Raw genomic sequence first — 9,098 nt, 5'->3', positions numbered from 1 at the left:
GCATTGGTTCCAAGTATTTGTTATTGTGAATAGTGCTGCAGTAAACGTATGTGTGCATGTGTCTTTATAATAGAATGATTTATAATCCTTTGGATATATACCCAGTAATGGGATTGCTGGGTCTAATGCAATTTCTACTTCTAGGTCCTTGGAGAATTGCCACACTGTCTTCCACAATGGTTGAATTAATTTACACTCCCACCAACGTGTAAAAGCATTCCTATTTATCCACATCCTCTGCAGCATCTGTTGTCTCCTGATTTTTAAATGATTGCCATTCTATTTGGCATGAGGTGGTATCTCAATGTGGTTTTGATTTGCATTTCTCTAATGACCAGTGATGATGAGCTTTTTTCATATGTTCGTTGGCCACATAAATGTCTTCTTTTGGAAAGTATCTGTTCATATCCTTTGCCCACTTTTTGATGGGGTTGTTTGTTTTTCTCTTGTAAATTTGTTCAAGTTCTCCATAGATTCTGGATATTAGCCCTTAGTCAGATGGCTAGCTTGCAAAACATTTTTTTCCATTCTGTTGGTTGCTGGTTCACTCTATTGATAGTTTCTTTTGCTGTGCAGAAGCTCTTAAGTTTAATTAGATCCCATTTGTCTGTTTTGGCTTTTGCTGCCATTACTTTTGGTGTTTTGATCATGAAGTCCTTGCCCATGCCTATGTCCTAAATGGTATTGCCTAGGTTTTCTTCTAGAGTTTTTATGGTGTTAGGCCTCATGTTTAAATCTTTAATCCATCTAGAGTTAATTTTTGTATAAGGTGTAAGGAAGGGATCCAGTTTCAACTTTCTCCATGTGGCTAGCCAGTTTTCCCAACACCATTTATTAAATAGGGAATCCTTTCCCCATTGTTTGTTTTTGTCAGGTTTGTCAAAGATCAGATGGTTGTAGTTGTGTGGAGTTCTTTCTGAGGCCTCTGTTCTGTTCCATTGGTCTATATCTCTGTTTTGATACCAGTACCATGCTGTTTTAATTACAGTAGCCTTGTAATATAGTTTGAAGTCAGGTAGCATGATGCCTCTAGCTATGGGTTTTTGTTGTTGTTGTTGTTGTTGTTGTTATTTTTATTTTTTTGCTTAGGATTGTCTTGGCTATGCAGGCCAAAATTCCATTTTTACATTTATAGAAAGAGCATTAAAGTAATTTCATTCATTCTATGTGTGTAAAGGGATGTGATCTTGATTGAAAACCCTTGATCAAAAATATGCTGTGCCTGAGAAACTATACTTAATGCTAATTGGGAGTATTTGAAAAGAGATACTTCACTGAGCACTTGATAAATAAGCACAATGCTTAATAAATAAGCACTTGATAAATAAGCTCTACACACTAGTAAAGCCTGAGTCCTGTCCGTCCCAAATTAAATATTTTGTAGCCCATGCTTAAGATAAAGATCTATTTTCAAGCATTAGCCAAAGCATTGCCTCACAAAATTAGTAAAAACTCAAAGAAATGAGGATTAACCAGATTTTATTATTATATATAATTCTGCCTAAAACATAGCTGAAAAGTGAAAAAGCTCAAGCAATTTCCTTTTTAATTGTCTCTATAACATTAAGCAATGAAACTCAATGATGCTTTCAATTACTTTTACTACATTTACCAGCGCCTTCCCTGAAGTAGTCTAGATACCCCTTTGGGAGCTAAAATATATATGTATAAAAAGAAAGAGATAAGAAATTAAATTAGTGAGATATATATATATATATATATATATATATATATATATATCCTAAAGATATGGGGGTGGCAAGGAGACAGCTCTAAGCTAATATAATCTGGAAGGTTTCCTGGAAAAGGGGCCATTGAACTGAACCTTTATAAAAAATTTGGGAACAGAAGATGGAAGAAGACATTGGTAATAACTTGGGTTATATGGGAAAGTGCATTTGGTAGATTATGTGCTTAAACATAATTGTAGGAAAATATGTGTGTTGAGGAGTTAGAAATCACATTGGATTCTCGGGTAAGAGTCCTGAGTAGGAACAGCTCTGGTCTGCAGCTCCCAGTGAGACCAATGCAGAAGGCAAGTGATTTTTGCATCTCCAACTGAGATACCCAGATCATCTCACTGGGACTGGCTAGACAGTGGGTGCAGCCCACAGAGGGCAAGCAGAGGCAGGGTAGGGAGTCACCTAACCCAGGAAGTGCAAAGGGTTGGGGAACTCCTTCCCCTAGTCAAGAGAAGCCATGAGAGACTGCCATGAAGAATTGAGTTATCCAGCCCAGACACTATGTTTTTTCCATGGTCTTCATGACCCACAGACCAGGAGATTCCCTCAGGTGCCGACATCACAATAACCCTGGGTTTCAAGCACAAAAAGTGCCTGGCTGTATGGGCAGACACCAAGCTAGCTGAAGGAGTTTTCTTTTGGTACCCCAGTGGCACCTGGAATGCCGGTGAGACTGAACCATTCACTCCCCTGGAAAGGGGGCTGAAGCCAGGGAGCCAAGTAGTCTTGCTCAGTGGATCTGACCCCCATGGCCCAGCAAGCTAAGATACACTGGCTTGAAATTCTTGCTGCCAGCACAGCAGTCTGAAGTCGACCTGGGACACTCAAGCTTAGTGGAGGGAGGGTCATCCACCATTACTGAGGCTTTAGTCAGTGGTTTTCCCTTCACAGTGTAAACAAAGCCATCTGGAAGTTCAGACTGGGTGGAGCCCACCACAGTGCCACAAAGCTGCTGTAACCAGACTGCCTCTCTAGATTCCTCCTCTCTGGGCAGGGCATCTCTGAAAGAAAGGCAGCAGCCGCAATCAGGGGCCTTTAGATAAAACTCCCCTGGGGAAATGGGCAACTGTGGGTTCAGCTTCAGCAGACTTAAATGTTCCTACCTGCTGGCACTGAAGAGAGCAGCAGATCTCCCAGCACAGCACTCAAGCTCTGCTAAGGGACAGACTGCCTCCTCCAGTGGGTCCCTGATCCCTGTGCCTTCTGACTGGGAGACACATTCCAACAGAGGTCAACAGACACCTTATACAGGAGAGCTCTGGCTGGCATCTGTTGACTGCCCCTCTGGAAGGAGCAGGCAGCAATCTTTGCTGTTCCCAGTCTTCACTGGTGAAATCCAGGCAAACAGGGTTTCTGGACCCCCAGAAAACTCCAGCAGACCTTCAGAAGAGGGGCTAGACTGTTAGAAAACTAACAGAAAGAAATAGCATCAACCTCAACAAAGAGAATGGCCACACAAAAACTCCCTCTGAAGGTCACCAACAGCAAAGACCAAAGGTTAATAAATCCATGAAGATGAGGATAAACCAGGGCAGAAAGGCTGAAAATTCCAAAAACCAGAATGCCTCTTCTCCTCCCAAGAATCAACTTTTCACCACTGAAGGAAAAAAACTGCACAGAGAATGAGTTTGATAAATGACAGAAGTAGGCTTCAGAAGGTGGGTAATAACAAACACCTCTGAGCTAAAGGAATATGTTCTAACCCAGTGCGAAAAAGCTAAGAACCTTGAAACAAGGTTAGAGGAATTGCTAACTTGAATAACCAATTTAGAAAAGAACATAAAGGACCTGATGGAGCTGGAAAACACAGCATGAGAACTTCCCGAAGCATACACAAGTATCAATGGTTGAATTGATCAAGTGGAAGAAAGTATATCAGAGACTGAAAATCAAATTAATGAAATAAAGTGTGAAGACAAGAATAGAGAAAAAAGAACGAAAAGGAATGAACAAAGCCTCCAATAAATATGGAACTATGTGGAAAAAACAAACCTAAGTTTGATTTGTGTACTGAAAGTGGCAGGGAGAATGGAACCAAGTTGGAAAACACACTTCAGAATGTTATCCAGGAGAACTTCCCCAACCTAGCAAGACAGGCCAACATTCACATTCAGGAAATACAGAGAACACCACAAAGATACTTCTCGAGAGGAGCAACCCCAAGACCATAATCATCAGATCACCAAGGTTGAAATGAAGGAAAATATGTTAAGAACAGCCAGAGAGGCTGGATGTGGTGGCTCAAGCCTGTAATCCCAGCACTTTGGGAGGCCCAGGCGGGTGGATCACGAGGTCAACAGATCGAGACCATCCTGGTCAACATGGTGAAACCCCATCTCTACTAAAAATTCAAAAAATTAGCTGGGCATGGTGGCACATGCCTGTAATCCCAGCTACTCAGGAGGCTGAGGCAGAAGAATTGCCTGAACCCAGGAGGCAGAGGTTGCGGTGAGCGGAGAACGCGCCATTGCACTCCAGCCTGGGTAACAAGAGCAAAACTCCATCTCAAAAAAAAAACGCCAGAGAGAAAAGTTGAGTTACCCACAAAGGGAAGCCCATCAGACTCGTAGTGGATCTCTGCAGTAACTGTACAAGCCATAAGAGAGTGGGGACTAATATTCAACATTCTTAAAGAATAGAATTTTCAACCCAGAATTTCATATCCAGCCAAACAAAGCTTCATAAGTGGAGGAGAAATAAAATCCTTTACAGACAAGCAAATGCTGAGGGATTTTGTCACCACCAGGCCTGCCTTACAAGAGCTCCCGAGGAAGCACTAAATATAGAAAGGAAAAACCAGTACCAGCCACTGTAAAAACATACCAAATTGTAAAGGCCATCAGCACGATGAAGAAACTGCATCAAATAATGGGCAAAATAACCAGCTAGCATTATAATAACAGGATCAAATTCATATGTAACAATATTAACCTTAAATGTAAATGACTAAATGCCCAATAAAAGGCAAAGCCTGGCAAATTGGATAAAGAGTCAAGACGCATTGGTGTGCTGTATTTAGGGACCCATTTCACGTGCAAAGACACTCATAGGCTCAAAATAAAGGAATGGAGGAATATTTACCAAAGTGGGGGGGGAAGCAGGGGTTGCAGTCATAATCTCTGATAAAACAGACTTTAAACCAACAAAGATCAAAAGAAGACAAAGTAGGGCATTAATATAATGGTAAAGGGATCAATGCAACAAGAAGAGCTAACTCTCCTAAATATATATGCACCCAATACAAGAGCACCCAGATTCATAAAGCAAGTTCTTAGAGACCTACAGACTTAGACTCCCACACAATAATAGGCTACTCTACTATCTGAGGGTTCTCTGATGACTCATGTCACCTTCTTCTAGGCTTTTTTTCTATCTTGTTGGCTTCTCTCTTTCCCTCCTTTTCTCTGACCTTTACTCATTTTTGCCTCTTTTATCCAGAGGCAGAAAAAACAAGCACACACACACAAGAAATTTCTCCCTTCGTCTCCTGACAGCTTCCCCTTTCTCTGATGTCTTGTTTACTGCTGACATCCAGGCTCCGCTCCAAGTTGGGAAGGAGTAAGCAATCCAGGTATTTCCAAATAAAGACAGTTATCTTCCTAACAGAAATTCTGTTTCTGGCTATTAAAATCTTAATAAAAATTTCGTGTCATTATACATACCATGACAAATGACAAATGTAACAAGTAAGTATAATCCTCTTTTGTTCCTGAGGTCTCTGCCTCACTAACTTGAACACTCCATCTATGTTTTCTTTCAAAATGGTATTGTATTATTTTTGGGTGATAAGTGTTCTTTCTTTGCCCTCTCCCTTCTCTCACTTTTTTCCCTCATCTCTCCCCTGTGACAATGAGAGGGATATTAAACTCTTCCTGTCAGGAAGAGTCACTTAAGATCTGGTATACTTTAAACTGCTCCCTGGAAGCAACTAATATTCATTACTTTTTAATAACTTCTCGCCCACCTTAATATGGGTTTTACATTCAGATACACCGTCTTATTTAATTATCTCCATAACCATATGAGAGAGGTACAATTATGCCCCCTCCTTATTTTCTTGAGATGGAGTCATGCCCTGTCACCCAGGCTGGAGTTCAATGGTACCATCTTGGCTCACTGCAACCTCCACCTCCCGGATTCAAGTGATTCTCCTGTCCCAGTCTCCTGAGTAGCTTGGATTACAGGTGTGCACCACCACACCCAGCTAAATTTTTGTATTTTTAGTAGATATGGGGTTTCACAATATTGGTCAGGATAGTCTCGAACTCCTGACCTTGTGATTCACCTGCTTCAGCCTCTCAAAGTGCTGGGATTACAGGGGTGAGCCATGGCACCTGGCCCCCATTTTTATAAATGTGGTAACACAAGATTACAGAAATAATCTGTTCAAGACAACACAGCAAATTCAAGACAGAATAGGGATTTGAAAGCAAGTTTGTCTAATTTTTGAAAAACTTTCTATTACTTTGGCTTCTCTCCAGTTTTTTTTTAAATATTTGACTCGACTGAAAGAATTGCTCTACTAATGTAAGATAGCTACCAGTATGTCATCTCTCAAATTACTTTTAAAACAAATCTTTCCACACATGTGCCTCATATTATGAGCCTTATGCATTTTTCTGTACTCCAATCACAGAAAACATCTAACCAGTTGACCTTTCCATTCTTGACTTTAGAGAATATTCCATATTTCTTAGACTCATTCCTCCCGGCCTTTAAGTCCATTTTCTGTATGTCCACTACTGTATTAGAGTTCTCCAGAGAAACAGAAGCAATAGGGTGTGTGTGTGTGTGTGTGTGTGTGTGTGTGTGTGTATACAGAAAGAGAGATTTATTTTAAGATATTGACTTACATGATATGGCTGGCAAGTTCAAAATCTGCAGGGTTTACTGGCAGGCTGGAGACTCAGAGAAGAGTTACTATCTGAGTTTGAAGACACCCTGGAGGCAGAATTCCCTCTTCACTTGGGAAACTCTCTTAAGGCCATCAACTGAGTGGATGAGTTTATATTAGGTAGGGCAATCTTCTTTACTAAAAGTCTCCTGATTCAAAAGTTAATTCCATCCAAAAAATAGCTTCACTGAAACATCTAGAATAGTGTTTGAACCAAATTTCTGGGCATCATTACCTAACCAGAATGAGACAGAATTAACCATCATAACTACTTACTCCTAAGCTGCTGTTTTTCTTAGATGTACATCTTTGTGTGCAGAGAAAAATGTCTGGAAGAATACACACTAGAATTTTTACAACTAGAGAGAATGTGTCACCTTAGGCTACAGAGAAGAGGGAGAAACTTAATGTTTGGGGAAGGACCATTTTGTATTGCTTACATTTTTTGAGTGCATTTTTATTTTCAAATTAATTTTCCACAAAAATAACACATCGTATAGTTAAAGTAAAATGGTACTACAAAGCTTGTGAGGAAGGTCACAGGCCTCTTTTCTACCCCTTCCTGTGCTCTGATTCACATTCCCCACAGGCATTCACTTTCAACTCTTTCAGCTATTTGTTTCCAGTTTTAAGCTCTATGTTTTGAATAACACATTTGTACTGCTATTTCTTGGCTTTCTCATTTCAGACATTATTGACAAGAAATTCTACCATGGAAGGTAGGTATTTATGCTAACCCCTTACTCAGCCTAATACCCCCTCCCACTTTCTCCCACTCCATTCACCTCAAATCATGTCACATTTGGGTTAAATATATATTGAATGTTACATTAATATGCCAGTGTGTGAATATAGCAGTGTAGTACACTATTGCTTCCATAGCAAAGCAATATAGTGTAGTATAACTTTATTTTCTTTCTTATACAACTTAATCTTCCTGAAAATCACATTTTATTTTACTTACTTGTCTTTCTATGTTCTTACTGATAGCTTATTTCTAAACATCTACTAGCTCACTAAACATCCTCTTAATATAAGAGTTGGACACATAGCTGTCTATCAGTTTTTTCTTGAAACAAATGATAATAGAAATACAACATAGTAAAACCTATGGGACATAGCAAAAGCAATACTAAGAAGGAAGTTTATAGCTATGAGTGCCTTTATTTAAAAAAAAAAACTTCAAATGAAGAATTTAATGATGCATATTAACTGGAAAAGCAAGAGCAAACCAAATCTAAAATTAGTAGAAAAAAATAAGGATAAGAGCAGAAATAGATAAAACTGAACTGAAAAAAATAATACAAAAGATCAATGACACCAAAAGTTGTTTTTTGAAAAGTTAAAAAGAATTGGCAAACCTTTAGCCAATATTTTGGCAAAGAAAAAAAGGGAGAGGATCCAAATAAAATTAGAAATGAAAAAGAAGACATTACTGTAATTAATGTCTTTTAGGTTAACTGGCTGCACTATAGACCATACCTTAAGTCAAGCCATGGTGACCCTCATGACCTGCACATAAACCTCTGGATGGCCTCCTGGAACCAGAAAGTCTGAAGTAAATGGAAAACTACAAAAGGAGAAGAAATGATCAACCTCTGCAGTGCCTAATTAACTTTGACACATTCTCTATTCCTTATTCCCACCTCAATTGATAAGGCAATTGGACTTTGTAACCGACCTTGGTCAACCTTGTGACTCCAGACGCTATGACCCCCTCCCAGCTTGAACTTCCGTAACTTTTCACTTCCTACGCCAAACCTATAAAACCAGCTCCCATTCGACCTCCCTCCACTGACTCTCTTTTTGCACTCAGCCTGCCCGCACCCAGGGGAATAAACAGCCATGTTGCTCACACAAAGCCTGTTTTGGCAGGTCGTGGAGGTGGGGGGTCTCTTCATTCAGAGCATGCATTTAAACATTTGGTGTCAAAACCTGGGACAGGGTTACTCCTTTGGGAAGACCAGCCCCCTGTCCCACCTCCCCCTCTGGAAGGAAATCCACCTGAGACCTTAACACATCAGATCAGCCCAGCACTTCAAAGTTAGCATGCCAAACAGCTCTCACCACCTTCAGATTGGGTAAGCAGTCTCTCTCTCCCTCTCTCTCTCTCTCTCTCTCTCTCTCTCTCTCTCTCTCTCTCTCTTTCTCTCTCTCTCTCTCTCTCTCTCCTTTTCCTTTAAATCCCAAGGAGACAAGTCTCCCTCTCTCTCTTTCTACCTTTAAATCCCCCTCCTTCTAAATAGAGAAGAAAAGGAGACAAGTCTCTCCCTCTTTCTCTTTTTTCCTTTAGATAAAAGGAGACAAATCTCTCCCTTTCTTGCTTTTCCTTTAAATCCTTCTCCTTGTGGGTAGAGAAAAGACAACAAGTCTTTTCCTTTCTCTTTTGATTTTCCTTTAAATCTTTCTCCTTCTAGTAGAGACAAAGGAGACACTCTTTATTTGTGTAGAGACAGAGGAGA

General features: G+C 40.1%; 1 long non-coding RNA gene across 1 annotated transcript; it reads left to right on the top strand.

Moving 5' to 3' along the window:
- The first annotated feature begins 4,644 nt into the window (after nucleotides 1–4,644).
- LOC144576793 (uncharacterized) lies at nucleotides 4,645–8,799 on the top strand. The gene is made up of 2 exons (XR_013519314.1): nucleotides 4,645–7,355; nucleotides 8,092–8,799. It is a non-coding gene; the product is annotated as an uncharacterized LOC144576793 (long non-coding RNA).
- The last annotated feature ends 299 nt before the right edge of the window (nucleotides 8,800–9,098 follow it).

Source organism: Callithrix jacchus, chromosome 6 (genome assembly GCF_049354715.1).
Source record: "Callithrix jacchus isolate 240 chromosome 6, calJac240_pri, whole genome shotgun sequence".
Lineage (NCBI taxonomy): Eukaryota > Metazoa > Chordata > Mammalia > Primates > Cebidae > Callithrix > Callithrix jacchus.
This window is presented reverse-complemented; position numbering and strand designations above follow the sequence as displayed.